Source organism: Amblyomma mixtum, chromosome 1 (assembly GCF_055824585.1).
Source record: "Amblyomma mixtum isolate Tamu chromosome 1, ASM5582458v1, whole genome shotgun sequence".
Taxonomy (NCBI): Eukaryota; Metazoa; Arthropoda; class Arachnida; order Ixodida; family Ixodidae; genus Amblyomma; species Amblyomma mixtum.
The window spans coordinates 145,156,587-145,176,501 of record NC_143012.1 but is presented as its reverse complement, the minus strand read 5'-3'; the positions used below and the strand labels follow the sequence as shown (position 1 = coordinate 145,176,501).

Here is a 19,915-nt window from a genome sequence, read left to right as displayed (position 1 = left end):
TCGAATATTTGCTCGTCTTGCCTCAAGGAGTTGGACACTACTAGGTTTCATTAGCTCAGACGTAGAATCGAACGGTGAAAATTTGGAATAGGTTTGGTTTATTGGTTTATTGGGGTTTAACGTCCAAAGCAACTCAGGCTATGAAGGACGCCGTAGTGAAGGGCTCCGGACATTTCGACCATCTGGGGTTCTTTAACGTGCACTGACATCGCACAGCACACGGGCCTCTAGAATTTCGCCTTCAAGAAATTCAGAATTTTCGCCCCGCCGCGGTGGCTCAGTGGTTACGGCGCTCGGCTGCTGACCCGCGTCTTTCGGGCCAGCAGCCGAGCGCCGTAACCACTGAACCACCGCGGCGGGGCGAAAATTTGGAATAAATAAATCTCACGGCTTTCCTTTCGATTCGTTTGTTTTGATGGGAAATCATTAGTAGTCCCATTACGAGAAAACCCGGTGCGTGTGCGTGCGTGTGTGCGTGCGTGCGCTTGTGTGTAAGTGTGTGCGCGCGCGTGTGTGTGCGCGCGTGCGTACGTGTGTGTGCGTGCGTGCGTGCGCGCGCGTTTGCAGATGGTAAAGGAAATCCCAGCGATGGCAAAAAGAAAAGTGGTAGGGTGTCAACTCAGTTAAACCGAGTAGACGTGTGAAAGCATGTGTTCAGGTTTGGTTTGGTTTGGTTTTATAGGGTTTAACGTCCCAAAGCGACTAAGGCTATGCTGGGTCGTCGGCACCTCTCTGGCGACGATATTAGTTCGGTAGTAGCATTAGTTGATGAAAACGACAATGTGCAATCGGCTGTGCTAGATTGTGTTGCAGTTTAACCCGAGCCCTGATCGGCTGCGGGGATAGCATATATGGCTCTCGTGCAGGGGCCAGCGAAAGTAATCTGTGTGCGCTCCGCGGGTTCTAATCTCGATCGCGGCAATATTTATTATTGCGAAAGCAATACTACGCTCCTGAACGGCCTTTCGCGTAGCGGCGGCCGGTAGCCACGCGTGACCTCGAGACGCGGCGCACTGCGTTCTTTCTTTAGACGCGGCTCGCTTTCGGAACCTACCAGGCTTAACCAAAGCTAAGCCCCCGGCAATTTTTTTTTTATTTATTATTTATGGCTGGGCCAAGGTCATCCTCAAGGACAGCTTCACAAAAAAATCGGTGAGCCGGAGTGCTTCCGCAATAAAAAGGGTGACGTCATCAAGCAGTCGCACGACGCACACAGCAAGCCGAGCACGGCCGCCACTTCGGACAATCCTATACACGTCGTTCGTCCATACATACTCGCTACTGGCCGATCTCCATGTGGTGACAGTTTTCCCGACATTCGTACCAAAATTGTGACGCAGTGATTTGCCCTTCCGGTCGTACAGCGTTCCAAGTGGTGCCATACGATTTCTCGTTGCATAGAGCATATACATGTGCGTCAGTTTGGAGGCTGAGCTTGCTGCAGGAATTCGAACCGACGACATAAATTGTGTGCCTTAATTCTCAGTCTTTCGCATGAAACTGCGATGCGACCGTTCGTCGTACAGCGTTCCGGGTGGCGTCACAGGCATGTGTGTGGGTGGTGTCATACATTAAAAAAAAAACTCATCGCCTGAAATAAACTGTTCGCCAACCGCACAGTGCGTGACATGCTTTCGCATTCCCACACGTAAGCAGTCTTAAATATCTCTGACGAATTTTTTAACGTTGGCTTTAGTATATGGATCCCGCACCACGCATGCATACTCGAGCGTAGGCCTGATTAGTCAGTTATCGGCGAGTAGTCTAAACTCATAGGGGGCTTTATAAAGTTTATCCCGTAGAAAAACATAATTTACGAATGGCGGACGAGCAGATATTCTCCGCACGTGAATTCCAGGGAAGATTGTTAGTTGATGCTATACCTAGGTATTTAAAGCGGGATACTTCATGTAATGGTGACTGTCCAAGGTGTTACATGTGATCCAACATATTTTTTCACGCGTCATGTGAAGGAAGGAAATAGTACTAATGCTTTTAGACTTCGTTCGTTGATTTTTTTAAACCCTCGCAGTGATATGGTTTCAGGAGAAACCCATCATCCATCGAGGAGGAGGAGAGAGACTTTAATGGATAATGGAGAGGTCTGCCTGGTTATGGGCCTGGCATGCTACTCCAGATGAGGATGAAAGAAGAGGGTGAAAGAGAGAGAGAGAGAGAAAAAAAAAAGGTGACATCAAACATGGGACTGGAAAAAGTTATTTCGTCAAGAATCACGAAGTTTTTCGACAAACATAGGGTAATAACTGAGTCACAATTTGGTTTCAGAACTGGTAAATCCACAGAAACAGCCTTACTAACAATGAAAGAAATTATTTTGAGCAACATTAATGAGAACTTGTATACGATATGCCTTTTTCTTGATTTCAGTAAGGCGTTTGATTGCTTAAACCATACGATTCTTGCTAGCAAACTTCAAATGTACGGTATCCGTTGTAAACCACTCAGTTTGCTTGAAAGCTACCTCCAAAACAGAAGTCAGTCGGTGTCTGTAGATAATGAATTTTCTTCCCTTTTGCCTATCAGCTGTGGTGTCCCACAAGGAAGCGTAATGTGACCTCTTTTGTTTAATGCGTACATAAATGATATTGCTAGTATAGACCCTTCCATTGATTTTGTAATATACGCCGATGATAGCACAATACTTCTTTCAGGCCCTAACCTTAACGATTTAATTGTGAAATGTAATGACACACTCAGTAAATTATCTAGGTGGTCAATGATGAATAAATTAAAGATAAATCCTACAAAGTCCAAGGCTATAATATTTCGCGCTAGAAACAAACCGATAGCACCCAGCTGCATGCTCAACTTTGAAAAGCAACAAATAGAAATTGTTGAAGACCACAAGATCCTTGGAGTGTATTTTTCGTCTCATTTAAACTGGGATGCCCACGTCGAGCACCTCTGCAAAAAACTCTCTTCTGTTTGCGGGGCCCTTTCGCGATGCCGTGACACCTTACCTTTGAAATGTAAATTACAAATTTATTATGCATTATTATTTTCTCACCTTAACTACTGTAGCTTAGTATGGGCCACAATGACTAAAAATAACATAAATAAGCTTTTAGTATTGCAAAAGGAAATTGTTCGAATAATCGCCAATATTGATAAGATGACTACCACCAGATACGCCTTCCAAGCACATAACATTGTTCGCGCTGATTTTTTATATAATTTTAAGTTATTGCAAGAAATGTATTTTTCCACGGCATCAATTGTCAACTTTTACTCGGCCCTATCATCTTTGGACACGCGTCGTGCTAACATACATACAAGAAGTACTAACTCGTGGAACATACCACGTTTTCGCACCGATTATAAATTACAAATGTTGTCTCATAATCTTCCCCATGTTTTAAACACATATCAACATACAACGGGATATAAAAAAGCTGAGCTGCGGAAATATTTTGTTCATATGCCATTCCATGCCTCCACTTCTTGATTTTTGAACGTTTGATGAGTGTTTATTTACTTTCCCTTCACCATATGTATGACCATTTTCAGTGTTCTCATCTTTTTTTATTTTTATTTTTATTATTCGAGTCAATGTATATATGTGTCGAGTGTTTTCTGTATTTAATCTACTACTTATGTGTGACTGGTTTTTGTAAATTTCTTGTGCCGCTCGTGTGCTACTGCTTGTAGGGGTTTCCTGGACCCAGTCAAGCTGCCCAGGCAGCTTTTAGCCAGGAAACCCTCTAGTTGAAACTGGAAAATAAACTTATTGACTAATATTATTGACTATACTCAACACTCACGCACTCTCACACACACACATGCACACAAGTATGTCACTAGTGACACAAGTATGTCACTAAAACCGTGTCCCTTAGATGACTATCAAAGTATGTCCACTAAACCCGTGTCCCTTAGAAAAATTAAGAAAGCTTTTGTCTCTCGCTCAGCCGAAGTCGCATCAGTCCAGGGTCCAAGGACATGCTCCAGGTGCACGGGGTCGTCCCGACGAAGTCCTAAAGCACCTAACAGTGCTTTGCGATGAGTATTAAAGATTTGGCAGTGGCAGATCAAGTTTTGAATATCTTCGCACACACCACATGTCGGCCACAGAGGGCTACTTGATACACCAATTTTATAAAGATAGAATTTAGTAAAGGCAACGTCCAGACGAATTCGGTGCAGGCAATTACAGTCACGCCTATTTAAATTGCGGGGCATGCGGAATTCACAAGCGGGGTCGATGCGAAAGAGGGGTCTGTATTGACGCCGCGGATCACACCACAAAGAGCGTTGCGTCTGCCAGGCTTTAGTAGCGAGAAGTCTCGCGCCATCACTACGAGAAAAGGGTATCGGTAGGAACAAGCAGGTGTCGCCATGCGCCGATCTTGCTGCACCGTCAGCACGATCATTGCCTGCGAGGCCACAGTGAGCGGGTAACCACTGAAGCACAACACGGTGACGTAACTCACAGGCCTCGGTGTGTAACCTATTCAAGTCATCGACGATCTGCTCCTGTAGGCTTCCTGGTGAATTTATCGCCTGTAGTGCGGCGCGAGAGTCACTGAAGATAACCCACGCTGTTGGCGGTTGTTGTAGGATGTAAGTAAATGCAACACGCAGAGCAGCCAGCTCGGCAGCAGTAGTCGAGGTGCGGTGACTGAGTATCGCTGAAATTGTGGTGCACGTTGACGGAATCCAGACGCCAATCGCAGATGATAAGGACGTGACAGAGCCATCAGTGACGGTACGCAGTGTAGCAACTCAAGCGCAAAGTATATAAGTGCAGGATTGGGGGTGTTTTTTTTTTCTTTTAATGCATCATCCATCGAGTACTACCGCTTTTCGTTCGGGCTTCTTTGCATGCCGTCGTAGTATTATCGTGTAAGCAAGCGGCGTTGTTCTTTTCTTTCCTTTGCAGGATTCGACCAACCTTGCGGTATACAGTGTGTGCGTGTGTGTTGGGTATACGACGTGCTAAGTAATTCAATGTGCAACTAAGGGACTTAGTTCACTTCGCAGTAAACTGTTTACTTCAGCTCTATATATACAAACCCATTACACGCGTATGTGCATATTGCTTATTCGGTAAGAATGAACAGTTAGATATATACTTACTTTAAAAAAAAATGAATAAACTGTTTGGTTTGGTTTTGTGGGGTTTAACGTCCCAAAGCGACTAAGGCTATGAGAGACGCCGTAGTGGAGGGCTCCGGAAATTTCGACCACCTGGGGTTCTTTAACGTGCACTGACATCGCACAGTACACGGGCCTCTAGAATTTCTCCTCCAAAGAAATTCTAGCCGCCGCGGCCGGGATCGAACCCGCGTCTTTTGGGTCAGCAGCCGAGCACCATAGCCACTGAGCCACCGCGACGGCAAGAATAAACTGTTAGATCTATACTTATTTTAAAAAATGACGCCCGATTTAGCGTGGTTAGGACGAATGCGAATTAGGTGCGCTCAAACATATATGTTTTCACTTCGGTTTCGGTTAGAGACTCGGTTTATGAGGGCAATGCGATAGAGAACCTGTGCTGAAGTTTGCCTTGTCGAATACAGCATCGCAACGCACAGCCTTGCGAAAGGACCAAGCAGTTTTTGGTGCCCACGCAAGTTATGGATTTTGGTCAGCGGAACAATGGAGAAGCCCGCAAGAATCAGCACTGCTTGGCACCTACAGCTCCTGCGCTAATAATCCCACTTCAAAGCTTCATGTTTTCAGAAGTTCTGTGGGCTGTTTTCTTCAAATAAACATGTTTCTGCACAAACCGCTCAGTGTTATAATCCATGTTTAACAGACAAGAACAAAATACGACAAAAAAACAAAGAAACAGAAAACATAAGTAAGCCAGAAACAGAAAGTCTGGAAAAATAGAAAAAGAGAAAAGAGGAAACAGACTTTTCACCGACATTTTCTGTAAGTAAAAACAAACAGAAAACGTATGTTAAAAACAGAAAACACAAAACTACAGTCATTTTCTGGCAACGCAGCTGCCAGAAAATTTGTGTTTCTCAGGAAAATTTTTTCACAGTAGTGTTATGTTCTGGATCCATTGTGCACGGATGGGAATTTGGGAAGACGACGGCATCGAAAGCACAGCTCGAGAGTGCCATGTCAGTTAGGAAGCAACAACGGCGGGAGTAGTAGTAGTAAAGACTTTTATTCGACCATAATTTATAGGCCGAGCATGTCGACCGCCTGGGCGACCAGAAGCCGCTCTTCTTCCCCTTCAGCGCCAAGCCAGTCGAGCCAGGTGGTGATGGATAGAGAGGGTGGGGGGAAGGAACCCGACTGCTGAGCAGCCGGGCAATAGAAGAGGCAATGGGCCAGGTCCGCATAGATACAGGGGCAGTTGGGACAGGAAGGGTCCGATCGATAGTGATAGAGGAAGAGGCGGGACGAGGTGATAACTGCATTCATCTGAATGTGCCGAAGAAGGCGAGACTCCGGCACCGTGAGTGATGGATGAGGGGGAGGGTAAAGGCGTTTGTCGAGGCGGAGCTCAAGGTAGACCTCTTTGATGGTGCGGCGAAGGGTGAGTCTCCCACCGTCCTCCGAGGGCTTGGGCCAGGGGATCAACGGTGCCCGGAAAAGTGTGTCGCGGGCGAGCTGATGGGCCAGCTCGTTGCCGTCAATCCCTGAATGCCCAGGGACCCAGCGGAGCAAAACGATGGAAGGCTGCAATGCGGAGACCGCTCGTTCGACCCCCTGTTGGAGAGAAGGGGTTAGGGTGCGTTTCTGTATGTGGTGTATAGGGCTTGTGAGTCTGAATAGACTGTCTACTCTTGAAGAGAGGGAAGGAGAGCAAATGCCTTGAGGGCATGCGCAATGGCGAGGACCTCGAGGGACAGTGCATCCGGAGGGTGTAGATACGGGCCGCTGGTGTGGGTTTCAGGAGCGGGGAGGTGGGGATGGTACAGGGCGTAGCCGCAGGAACCTCGAGGAGCCACGAAGGAGGCATCCGTGTAGGCTTCACCCCGGGTTTCAAAGAGAGGGGAATGGTGCTGCGCGGCCACATGACGACGGCCGGCGTGCAGGACGGAGGACATGTTGGTCGGGAGGTTGAGGATGCGAAGAGGTTATTTTTAAAAATGCGTAATGTCTTAGGTGAGACGCCCTGTATATTCGTCGTAGTCGCGCATATGACTTACTTTCGAAGCCAATGTTTTGTTTTTGCACACGTCCACTTAACACGATAATTATCGCTACTTTTCATCTAATGCACGTTCAGTACTAGTGCTGGCGATGAATTTCCGAGGATTTGCTTTACATGAGCAATGTGTCGCGCCGACAAACTGAAATTTCCATTAGTATTATAAAACGTCCCGCAGCCAGCGTTCTTCGGATGTTCATGGGATAGGTATATGCTATGGTTGTTTTGGACGGCGCTCCTCCACTTCTGCTTACTGGCGGCGAAAGAGCCTGGTGGAGTTCGAAGGTCAGCTCGCATGCCATGTTGCTGTAAGTGTGGGTGCTTTTTTCCGCACCCTTTTCAAGCCCATTTTTTTTGTTTTGTGAGTGATATTAGTGGTTTTTGGTCTCTTTTATCCTTAATGTTAGGCCCACAGTGGTAGAAAAACAAAGGGCTCATTATGATATACATATGAAAGAAGCCAATGGTCATTGGAACACTTAAAGAACCATTCTTCTCTGCTTGACTGGGTTTAAATGATTTTCGGCTTTTTTGATACGTCTTAATATTCATTCGTATCATTTTCCGAGGTTGCGTTGCCTCCATATTCTGTGCATACTTCAGGAAAGGTGCGACAATAAAAATACAGCATGCTATAAACCGACCACCCAACTATGGATGTCCTTAGTAAAGAACTTTACGCAGTTCATTGATCTACCAACTGTAATATCTAGTTTCGTTTCAATGACTACCTTTATTTCAGAAAACAAGTACCGCCGTGGTGGATGAGTGGTTATGGAGGTTGGCTGCCGACCCGAAAGACGCTGGTTCGATCCCGGCCGCGGCTGCCGGATTTCGATGGAGGCGAAATTCTAGAGGACCGTGTACTGTGCGATATCAGTGCACGTTAAAGAACCATAGGCGGTCGCAATTACCTGAAGGTCTCAGCTAGCTGGGAGGCGAGAGGGGCCATAGCGAGATTGAAAAGGGTAGGAGAGAGAACAGCACCTTGAGGAGTGTCACGGGTGAGGTGGTGTGGGTTAGACAAGTGGGCATCTACTCGAAAGCGAGCCACACGTTTAGAGAGGAATGAGCGGATATAGGAGTACATGCGGGAGCCACAATCCAAAGAGGCGAGTTGAGAAAGGATGTGATCGTGGCAAACACCGTCAAAGGCCTTGCGAACATCGACAGTCACAAGTGCGTAAATTTGAGTGGGTGTAGGGGACAGGAACGTTTGCTGGAGAATCAGAAACATGTCCTGTGCACAGACGCGGCGTCGGAAGCCAATGAGAGAATGGGGGAAGAACTCCCGTGCCTCAAGAAAATCAGAGAGGCGAGTCAGAGCCATTCGCTCAAGGGTCTTACCAACGCACGACGTCAGGGAGATTGGGCGGAGGTTAGAGAGAGAGGGAGGTTTGCCCGGCTTTGGAATCATAGAAATAAGGGAGGATGTCCAGGAGCTCGGCAAGCAGCCGCTCTCCCAGGCCTCATTGTAGGTTTGAAGGAGGAATTCTTTGGCGCAGTCAGGAAGGTTACGAAGTGTGGTGTATGTAATGGCATCCTCACCGGGAGCCGAGCGTGTAGCATTAGCAGCCAGAGCAGATTCGAGCTCCCGGAGAGTGAAGCATTGGTCCAGATCCGGGTTAGGTCCACCTGAGTACACCGGGTAGGAGGGTGCCAGAGGGGTCGGGAGGTAGAGAGAGGCGAGTTGATCAAAAACTTCGGAGGGAGTCCCCTGAGTGAGGGCTTTAGCTAGAGAGGGAGCAAGGGCAGGCCTAGTGCCAAGGAGGGATTTAAAGAGAGACCATGCGGATCACGAGTGCAATGCAGAATCAAGGCCATCACAAAGAGCACTCCAACGAGAGTGCTCGAGGGAGGCGCAGTGGGCGACGATCTCGGCCCGCAGAGCAGTGATCCAGGAGGAAAGTTGGGCATTGTGCACATGTGGTTGGGAGCGAAAGGAGCGTTGAAGACGTTTACGGCGACGCCATAAACGGAGAACGTGAGGATCTGGGTCTTGGATTGGGTAACGAGAGCGAACGCGACGGCTACTGGACGTGAGCGCTGCAGAGATGCGCGACGTCCAGTCGTCGTAGGATTGAAAGGAGTCGGAGGCGAGATTAGTGCGAAAAGCATTCCAGTCAGTGTGAATAACCGGATGACAGCGAGGGATGTGGGAAAGAGAGGTGGTGATATGGATGAGAAAGTGGTCACTTAGAAGAGTTTCGGCTGTCACCTGCCAGTGAAATGAAAGTGAACCCCGAGAAAAAGTGAGGTCGGGTGTCGTGGGGCGTTGTGAGGCAGTGCCCGCTCGAGTAGGAGAGCCAGGAGTATTAAGAAGGGTGAGGTGGCGTTCCTGGGCCAGACAATGGAGGAGGCGGCCGGGTTTGAGGGTTTGTGGGTAGCCCCAGAGTGTGTGAGGGGCATTAAAGTCACCACCAAGGAGGAGATGGGAGGTAGAAGGAAGAGAGTGAAGGAATTTGCCCAGAGCAGAGAATAAAGAGGAAGTGACAGGGGGGTTGTAAAAAGACAAAAGGACGAGTGAGATACGGGAAGAAGGGTGGTAATAAACCACACCAACTAAATATTTAAGGAGTGTGGAGGGGATGTCAATTTGCTCTACGAGCACGTCACTACGTACATAAATAGACGCAAGTGGTGCGGCCGTAGTGGCATGGTAGGCGCGGTAGCCTGGGACACTGCGGGCCGTCCGGGTCTCCTGGAGAAGGAGAAAATGAGGCAGGGAGGGGCGGGTGAGTAGATACTGGTGGATGGGGGTCTTATTGTGGCAAAGATTTCGGCAGTTCCACTGCACAATCTCGAGGTCCTCGCCAAACGCCATTATGATAGTGGAGAGGAACGCGATGGTACGCGTTCCTTCTTTTTGGCCGGGGGCAGTGACTCATGCAGGGATTGGAGCGTAGAAGTGAAGGATTCTAATTGTTTGGATTGTGCTTGGAGGGTGGTAAGAATCAGCTGAACCAAGCGAGTGTGGTGTGCCTGTGTGGTGGTTTCGAGAAGATCAGCCAAAGGGGCGACCTGGGCGGTGGAGGAGGGAGTGGTGAGTGTGGCAAGGTGCTCATTTAGCTTGGTAAGCTGGGAGGTAAGAGAGGAGGTGGTTGTCTGGAGGGTTTGGGGCAAGGCGTGGATCTGTTGTTGTAGGTCGTGGGAAATGCGCTGCTGCTCTCGCTGCTGGCGTTCCAGCATTGCCAGCCGGAGGTCGAAGGAGCGGCTCTCGTCAATCAAGGATGGAGAGGGTGGTGTAGTGTAAGAGAGGGACGCTGGCACCGAGGATCCTTTAACTATGGCGGCGTAGGAGCCTGGTGGTGACGTGATCGGAGCTGATGGAGATTCATGATTAGAGGAGGAGGAGGAGGAGGAGGTGGTGGGTTGAGTGGCCCGGCGCAAAGCTAGGCGTCGGAGGTATGGAGCTTTAGCACACTCGCGTTGTTTAGCAAGGAGGAAGGGGCAAGTGGGGTCGAGGGAGGGGTGGGTGTTCACCTTGCAATGAACGCACCAGGGCTGGGCACATACATGAGCGGAAGGGTCAGCAGGTAGAGGAGAAGCACAGCGACGGCACTTGGCCGGAACGCTGTGCTGGGGGCATTGGTGGACCCGGTGGCCTAGAGTGAGACAACGGGTGCTTAGGTTTATGAGGACGGCACCGGAAGGCAACGCGTTTGAAATATACAAAGTGGGGGATGACGGTACCATGTTCGTTGTTCGACTGCGGCTGTTGGCGCCGCCGCAGGTTTGAAACCCACTCGTGGAGTGTTCTGCCATAAAGTGTTTTGTATAGTTAGCCATACAGTCTGCTGGCAGATTGCCGACAACCCGGTAGGCAGGTCCCACCGAGTCAGGTGGGCCACTTGCCAAAGGCTGAGACTTGGAGCACTAAAATGTTACGGACCCATTTCCTCATGTCTACATGATTTAAAGTGATTGTAAATCACTGTAAATCAGGTATACTTGTTTCAAGTAGAGTTTAATTCTATATTTTTAGCCACGGAGAAATTCTTCTAAGGTTAATTAGCACGGGAGGATCAGATGGCCTATAGTGACGCGAAATACCAGTTGGCCTGTTATAACTACTAGCAAAGTATCTGCCGCGTCTAAAAGAATTTTGTGCGACAGTGGTGTCACTGCAGGCGACTAGGCCGGCAAACCCGCGTCCGCAGGGACTGACCAAGAACCGCGTAAGCGTTTTTTCGCAATCTGAAAAAAGGCGTTTACTGCCATTAAGGGATTCAAATAAAAAGTTCCGTTTCTTTCAATGATCTTCGAGCATTGCTGTATTTGTGGTATCGTTGCTGCAGTGTTACGGTAACTTGTCTTTTACTTTCTGCTGCTTCTGAACTGCAGTATGCGTACTGTGTTGTGCTGCTCTCTCAGTGCGCGTGCCGTCAGGGCTGGATAAAAGGAGACAGCTTTCATGATTTCCGGAGTTATAACAAAAAATGGTGCTAACTTATAATTACTGACCTCAACGTCCTTTTGTTCCGATCGCAGCGTTGGACGTTAATTGTATTGGTTAGGGACTAAATTATTTGAAAGCAAGCTTACGCAGATACTGTGAACCGGATTAGCTGCTGTGACGCTTAAACTTAATTAAATGCAGTAACGTGCAGGACAGTAAATCTCTCACCGCTTTCTCTGCTCAGTTGGTGAAACAAGCCAGTTTTTGATAATGCTCTACCATTTATAAAAATTGGCTCGTTTCGGCAACTCGGCTGAGGAAGCGGTGAGCACTTCCTCCTCATTTTGTATCAACTAAGCCTAGCATACTTTGTTGTGCCAGAACATACTGCGAATCCAAAACAAAAAAAAAGTTCTCCTCCTGAAGCCAAAAAACAGCGGAACATGTGACTCGTCTTTGCCACACGAGCGCCGGAGAAAAGCCAAGGCGTGTCTTCCAAGCCAAGGCGTGGCGCCTGTCTTCACGCATTGTAACCTACACCGGCAAAGAATAGTCAAGACATATATATTGTGGGGACGCCTTCGTCCCCTGCGTTCACTTTCCCGCACTGCACCCCACTGTTGTTAGCTGCCCCCGAAAAGCACTCCCTTTAGTTTGGTTACTCTAGCTAACAGGGGAGGGCGCTCGCGTCGCAGCGACAGCAGCGCCACGGATGGCGTGTTTGGTCGCTCGCGCGCAGGGGAAGGCTAGCTCTCTTCTCCCTGGGACAGGATAGCGTGTGGACGTTCACGCGCAAAGCTCCGCTCTGTGCCGCGGGCCTCTCGTGGTTGGAACTTACTCCCGCCACCTCGCTCCGTCGGGCCTCGGAGTTTATCCCTTTGCCCTACCGTGGGCGGACGTTCGCTCGTAGCCGTGCTGGTGAGTCGGACATCCTAGATTCCTCAGTGTATTTTGTTGCTAGCTGGCGTTATTGTTGCTATAGCAATAAATGCCTTGTTTGTGTCAGCCAGTGTGTCGTTCCTTTGTTCCCGCAGAGCACGGCCCGCCGTGGTCGGCGTGCGCTCAGTAGCGTACGCGACCACGGGGTGGGGTCCGCGCGGCTTTGAACTGGCTCAGCCGCGGTTAAACGGGGAATACGTGTTTATTTCCCCCTTTTAAACCCCACATCTGGCGCCCAACGTGGGGCCTGCTCTTGGAACATTGGACGACTGTCAGTTCGGTTCGAGGAACGCTCTTTGTCCGGACTTGACAAGTGCTAGGCCTAGAGTGAATTTTGATCGCTAGGACCTGCGGCATGCTTTCTTGAGTGCGAGGTGTATTGCGCTGCAGCATGTTTGAACTTTTCGACATGCTCAGCATGTTTTTTTTTTGTGAAATTTTCTTCCTGGAGTTTCTTCAAGAACCACTTGGTCCGCATCGAGGGAGCGCGAGGCCTAGCGCCCGCGGAGTTGCCGAGCCCGAAGCGAGTGAGTACGGAAGCCGCGTGGGTGGTCCGAGTTTTCTGTATATATTTTCTCGCTGTCTCTTTTTCGACTCTGGGAGTCGCGGCTCTGGGAGCCGGGTGGCCTGGGGCCACGGGTGCCTTAACGAGCTCGCTGGTATTGCAGCTCGGCACCGGGCGTTCCGACACCGTCCGATACGGTGGGCGCCGATCGCTCAAGCTGCTTTGTGCAGTGAGCGGGGAGGACCACCCCACAACGCTGATGTCTCCTCGCGGCTGCGCGCACGAAACCCGTTCCGGGTCCTCCTTTTGTTGGGGGTCGTCGACCTTCACAGTGGTAGTGAGGCCTAAGGCTATTCATAGCTGCCTGCGCCATGTCAAAAGTGACACGACCACCGGACCGTGGTATTGAGAGGGGGCGCACTTTGCTGGCCCACCCGTTTTTTTTAACCTCGCATGAACCGAGCATTCTCGTTCAACTCAAGAAAGGGCTTTGTTCACTCGAACTTTGCGTTGCACAGCCGCCCGACACATTTTGCTAGCGAGTTGAGCATGGAGCCACCAGGCCCTTGTGTACACCGTTTCCCCTCCCGTGACCTACGTTAAAGGCATGCGGAGTGTTTCGTAAATTTTACAGATCTGGAGCCACTGCGGCTTGCTGTCCTGTGCACATCGTCTCGCTGCCGCCTGCTGCGACGGAGCGGCCTGTATCCTGTTCGCCGCATCCATCCGGGGCAGCCGTGGCGAGACCAGACAGCAGCCACGTCTGGCTGCTGTTGCCCTGGCGACTACTGCGGAATCTTGGCCTGCGGTAATCAACCGGCCCTCCTCTTCGCGGGCCTGCGGGCACTTAGTCCGCGGGCCATGCGAGTCGTCCCAGCGGAGACCTTCACGCCGCCTTCGGAATACCGCGGAAGACTGCGTGCACCCTGTCGGCGTGACCTCCGCTGCACGACCTGCCTCAAGTGCATGAAGACCAGGAGACTCCTCCATAGCATGTAACTTGCAGGCGCGTGGGTCTATTTAAGGTTGGGGGGATGTGGGGACGCCTTCGTCCCCTGCGTTCACTTTCCCGCACTGCACCCCACTGTTGTTAGCTGCCCCCGAAAAGCACTCCCTTTAGTTTGGTTACTCTAGCTAACAGGGGAGGGCGCTCGCGTCGCAGCGACAGCAGCGCCACGGATGGCGTGTTTGGTCGCTCGCGCGCAGGGGAAGGCTAGCTCTCTTCTCCCTGGGACAGGATAGCGTGTGGACGTTCACGCGCAAAGCTCCGCTCTGTGCCGCGGGCCTCTCGTGGTTGGAACTTACTCCCGCCACCTCGCTCCGTCGGGCCTCGGAGTTTATCCCTTTGCCCTACCGTGGGCGGACGTTCGCTCGTAGCCGTGCTGGTGAGTCGGACATCCTAGATTCCTCAGTGTATTTTGTTGCTAGCTGGCGTTATTGTTGCTATAGCAATAAATGCCTTGTTTGTGTCAGCCAGTGTGTCGTTCCTTTGTTCCCGCAGAGCACGGCCCGCCGTGGTCGGCGTGCGCTCAGTAGCGTACGCGACCACGGGGTGGGGTCCGCGCGGCTTTGAACTGGCTCAGCCGCGGTTAAACGGGGAATACGTGTTTATTTCCCCCTTTTAAACCCCACAATATATATACGAAGACGTGCCTATTCAGGCGAAGACGACGACGAACTTCTGACCGTTGTGTTGAGTGGTGGCACTGCCATCGTTTTTTGTGTGTGTGCTCTCGGTGCTCGACCTCTGTGTCTACGGACCGCCGGCGCTCAGTACCTCCAACCATCCCAGTACCCATCTTACATTTGGTGGAGGTGCTGGGTAGGAGTTGTGTTAAAGGGGCAGCAATCGATACAAAGTTTCGAATAAACCTACGAAAGTAGGAGCACAGGCCAATTAAGGAAGCTGCGCAGTTCTTTGACAGATGTAAGCTTGGGAAAAGCAGCGACCGCACGAAGTTTTGCTGGGCCTGGAGAAACGCCTTCCTTGGAGACAACGTGCCCTAAGATAGTGAGTTTACGAGCGGCAAAACGGCATTTCTTCAAGTTTAGCTGCAAACCGACGTCAGAAAGGCAGTTCAAGACGTGCCGCAGTCGGCAGAGGTGGGTGTCCAAATCCGCAGAAAAGACGACGATGTCGTCGAGGTAACAGAGGCATACATTTTAATCCCCGCAAAATGGTGTCCATCATCCTTTCAAATGTTGCAGGCGCATTACAAAGGCCGAATGGCATAACTGTAAATTCGTATAAGCCGTCGGGGGTTACAAAAGCGGTTTTGGGGCGATCGGCCGCTTTCATGGGTACCTGCAATATCCGGAACGAAGATCGAGCGAAGTAAATAGTTCGGCCCCCTGCAAACAGCCCAAAGCGTCATCGATGCGCGGAAGAGGGTGGACATCCTTCCGCGTAATCTTATTACGCGGAATATATATATGCGGCAACGGCAACAAACTTCTTACAATTCACGATGGCAAATGAGCGTTCGGTTAGATGCTTTAATATCGAACAAAAAACCTAGTGTGGTGACCATTCTTGGTAAAGGATGGGCACCACGCTTTGTGTGTCGTGTCATTTGTTTCGTGGGCGCTAGTAAAGTGTGTATAGCGCGTTGCATGCATAGGAGAAAAAAGTCCTAATTTTGTCTTTTAATTCCTCCCTCGCCATTAAATCATAAACCCTCCGTCACCCTCATTTTGTAAAATTACCTGACCCTCCCTCAACTGCCCTCAACCTCACAATCAGCACTTTTAACATTCGAGTTAATTTTCCTTATTGCAGATACATTCGTGTCTCGTCAATATGCACACTGGTTCCGAAGCAATGCCGTCCACAAGTGAGTCGCCCGTAATAACGAATCTGATGGGAAAAAATTACATACGGAAAAAGAAGTTTCGTGAATTAACGTCACTTTCTGAGCATTGCTTTGGACACTCAAGTGGTAATTATATAAAATCTTGGAAGCTAGAAGTGTGCAATCCTGGTCGCCAAATTTTGAAACAAACTTGAATCGGTCCTTTCAGCGGCCTCCATGAGGTCATCTTTGCGCATCACTTCGCAGACACGGACACTGTTCTTTCTTTCCCAATAATATAACGCTTAACGTACCCTTAAGAGTACAATGCGACAGTACAGCATGCACTATCAGCGTCAATTGAAACGCGAACAGCACAACTCGCAGATATTATTCTAGGGAGGCAAAATACATGAGCAGTTGATTTTCCCATCGAAGCCGAAAAGACCGCTCTTCTGAAATGTCAATAGCCCACCTGTATTTCACCTCCAGCCTCTAATATGCTTGATTTTTTGTGCTCGCTTTTCAGGTGTTTTGTTCGCATTTCATTTGACGCTGATAGTACATGCCTCCCGCGCAAGTACTACTTTTCTGTCGCCTATGTTTCTGCCCACACATGCCCATATAAGCGGAACTGGTCGGTCTCTACTTCGCATTCACAGATCACGGGGTGCCCTCATGCCACTACCGGCAGCGTCGCGTCACTGCCACCCCGCTACTCCGTTTCCCCTCTCGCGGCAGCATGTTTTGCCCCACGCGCCGGTTGCGCGCTGTGCGTGTGGAGTGGTTTCTGGGCGGTTGCGTGGACTAGAAATGGACAGTACATAGTTGTTTCCCTCGTGGCAATACTGTTCGGGCACTTTTGAGTGTGTTTTATGCATGATGCAGTCACTCGACTGCACGGCAATCGGGAAGTTATGATGGACCGCTGTGTTCGACATTCAAAGGACAGCGGTTGTTTGGTCTTCATTCGTAGTCGTAATTTAAAGCATGAGGGACGCCGAATTCCGTGGAATTATGCTGCATTTGAGTTTCATCCAACCACTCTTACAAAATTGCCTAGATGTCATAGACCACTTTTTTTTTTTTTGAAAGAAGGAGGGATGATGCTTTCGCATGCGAAAACAACAGTGCTGCCTTTCACCTGAGATCAGCTAAAAGATTTCCGCCTCAGTCTAGCAGGAAAACCGTCTATTACTGTTATGCAGCACCGTTTTCTGAGAGTAGTACTCGAACGACATCTGTCTTAGGCTGCACACGTGGGTCGCAGCAGTTTTTAAGATGTTCGCTCGTTTTTTAATGACCCTGGGCATATGCACCACGCGCTAAGAAGTATTTCCTCCCTTCTGGCTCAGTTCATTCAAAGCTAGTTAAGACAGGGATGGCTATGTCATGTCTTCGTGCAGCACTCCTCAAATTGTGCTACCACAAGACCAAAGAAAAGTTCAGCACTTAAGTCGAGCGTTCAGGAAATTTTGGCTACCCTGCTAAATGATTGTTGCGGTGGCGGAAACGCTGTTACTAAAGGTAAAAAGACCCCTTGCAAAGGCACACAGAAGAGCAAATGAAAAGAATCTTCACCATGCCATACGTGCATCGTGTGTCCCATAATCTCAAGAGAATAGCGGTTTTAAGTGAACGTCATTCGCAAGGCACCGCGAACTTCGAAGCTTTGCCACATGGTGACAGGTGAGGGTCCTAAGAAATCTGGGTCCAGTAAGAAGCAAGAACAAAGATTGGTTTGGTTTATTGGGGTTTAACGTCCCAAAGCGACTCAGGCTATGAGGGGCGCTGTATTGAAGGGCCCCGGAAATTTCGACCATCTGAGGTTATTCAACGTGCACTGACATCGCACAGTACACGGGCCTCTAGAATTTCGCCTCCATCGAAATTCAGCCGCCGCGGCCAGGATCGAACCCGCGTCTTTGGGTCAGCAGCCGAGCGCCAACCACTGAGCCACCGCGGCAGGGCGCATAAACAGACTTGTTCCATGCAGCAAAGGTGTTTGGTTTGTGGGGGGTTTAACGTCCCAAAGCGACTCGGGCTATGAGGGACGTCGTAGTGAAGGGCTCCGGAAATTTCGACCACCTGGGGTTCTTCAACGTGCGCTGACATCGCACAGTACACGGGCCTCTAGAATTTCGCCTCCATCGAAATTCAGCCGCCGCGGCCAGGATCGAACCCGCGTCTTTCGGGTCAGCAGCAGTGTTATAGCCACTGCGCCACTACGGCAGGCGAAAGTGTTGTTGATAGTATACCTCTGAACTCTGGCCAAGTCTACATCGGTTCAGAAGGGAGCATGACAATTCCCTAGATAATGGCTATGGCTCGTATACCCCCATTGCAGAGACTGCAAATGCCACCCACTGCTGCAAACACTTTGGTAATCGTACTACTTGAAGCTTCAAGTAGTCCGATTACTAGGAAGGCTCGAACGAGAGTTGTTTGAAGTGGCAAAGATCACTTAGTCATGGATCGATGTATTAGTGCAAGCTCAGAACATTTGACCCAGCAGGTTTTCTGATATCTTAAAAAACAAAATTGCCTTTATTTGTTGTCCCCCCCCCCTCCTCTTCACCACTGTTGCCCTTTCAGCTTCAATTTCAGTGCGGTTACAATTGAGGGCTTTGTGCATGCGCGAGTGCTCCCATTAGAAATTGTGTGCTTCAGTAAAGCTGTTGAAAGTCGGCACTTGTCCTATCTACTTTTCTGCTGTGTCCTTGTGTTTTTACGTACCCACACATCATCCTTACAGCACTAACAAAAATATGCGATGAGTGAGGCTAGATTCTGAGGCTGTGGAATACAGTGCCAGTGTAAAATGGGCACATGGGATAGCGTGCTTTAAAGAGCGCATGCACAAAATGCCAATTCAAACTGAGCCTAAACGTACGCCACTTACGCAGTTTAGCATGCGCAACTCTCAATACACCAAAAAATAGTTCCAACATGACGAACATATTTCGAAGCAGGATCCCTCGCTTTAGAACTCATCACTGTTACTGGGTTTTTCAGCAAAGTTTTCTAGTCATAAACAGGGCATTGGGCTTTCGATTTGTTTCATCTCGCCTACAGCAAAAACTAAGCTATAAATCTGCTCCACTTTTTTTTTTATCTGAGTGACAATTCTGCCATTCCTAGGCCTAAAGAAAAATGTCGGTTTGTTAACAAAAATGGTTTTCGTTCCATCAACAGATGGCGCCACTGAAGCTATTCCATTTGCATATGCTGACATAAAGGTGTGGATGTGATAAACGACGTAATGTCCTGCAAAATGCTTATGTTTAGTTTCGGTAAGCGCCCATATGCTTTTCTAAAACTGGCAATTGCTACTGCAGTATTTGATATACGCCAACAGCAGACTAGTCATGGAAGAGCAGGCTCAACACAGGTCTCCAGCTTCTGTGTAGTACAGCAAAGAACTTTGAATTATTGTCCCATAGAGCATCGCATTATTAATCGAGAAACTTTGTTCGTGGAAGAACAAGGGCAGCGATCACCTCCATTTTCGCATGGAATGGTCGACAAAAATGACAAACGATGTTACTAGAAAAAGGTACATCTGCATCTGCAAGCAAAGCCGGTTGTAGGCACCTTGAACCCAAGAGTACGCCTCCAATGCAGAATGTCCAACGGATCTTTTGTTTGCCAGTGCCAGTGGCCTGCGTTGATGTTAACTGCAAACTTCTAGTATTGCAGCAGGCATGCTTCCTGAAATATTTTCGAGGGGAACACGAGGTGTGAGGTATGCCCGATTTAGAGCGGTGGCCATATGCTCACTACACTTAAATAAACCCTTTATTTATCTCATTTAAAAACATCAACACCTATAATTTCAACTTGCCATCACACAATGACCCATATTTTTCAGCCCAATTAACACAGTCATCCGTGCAACCACAATCATCCAAGATGGGTCTCAGCTGGTAAAGCATATTAAACAAACAACTTGGGTTCATTCCACTGCAGTTAAATCAGACAGTCTCTGCTCGAAATTGTGCTGGAAGCTCCAAAAATACCATGTATATAATAAAGTGCAGGCTTATCAATAATCTGAACAAATAATGTCTATGAATACCGTAGCAGCGAAGCGATACACAGGAACCGTGCGGCTTTATTCAGAGCTGCCGGCGGAGCGTTCGCAT

The 19,915-nt window shown here is 49.2% G+C and overlaps 1 long non-coding RNA gene across 1 annotated transcript; it reads left to right on the top strand.

Moving 5' to 3' along the window:
- Positions 1–11,992: 11,992 nt before the first annotated feature.
- On the top strand, positions 11,993–14,450 carry LOC149367839 (uncharacterized). The gene is made up of 2 exons (XR_016288173.1): positions 11,993–12,452; positions 13,613–14,450. It is a non-coding gene; the product is annotated as an uncharacterized LOC149367839 (long non-coding RNA).
- The last annotated feature ends 5,465 nt before the right edge of the window (positions 14,451–19,915 follow it).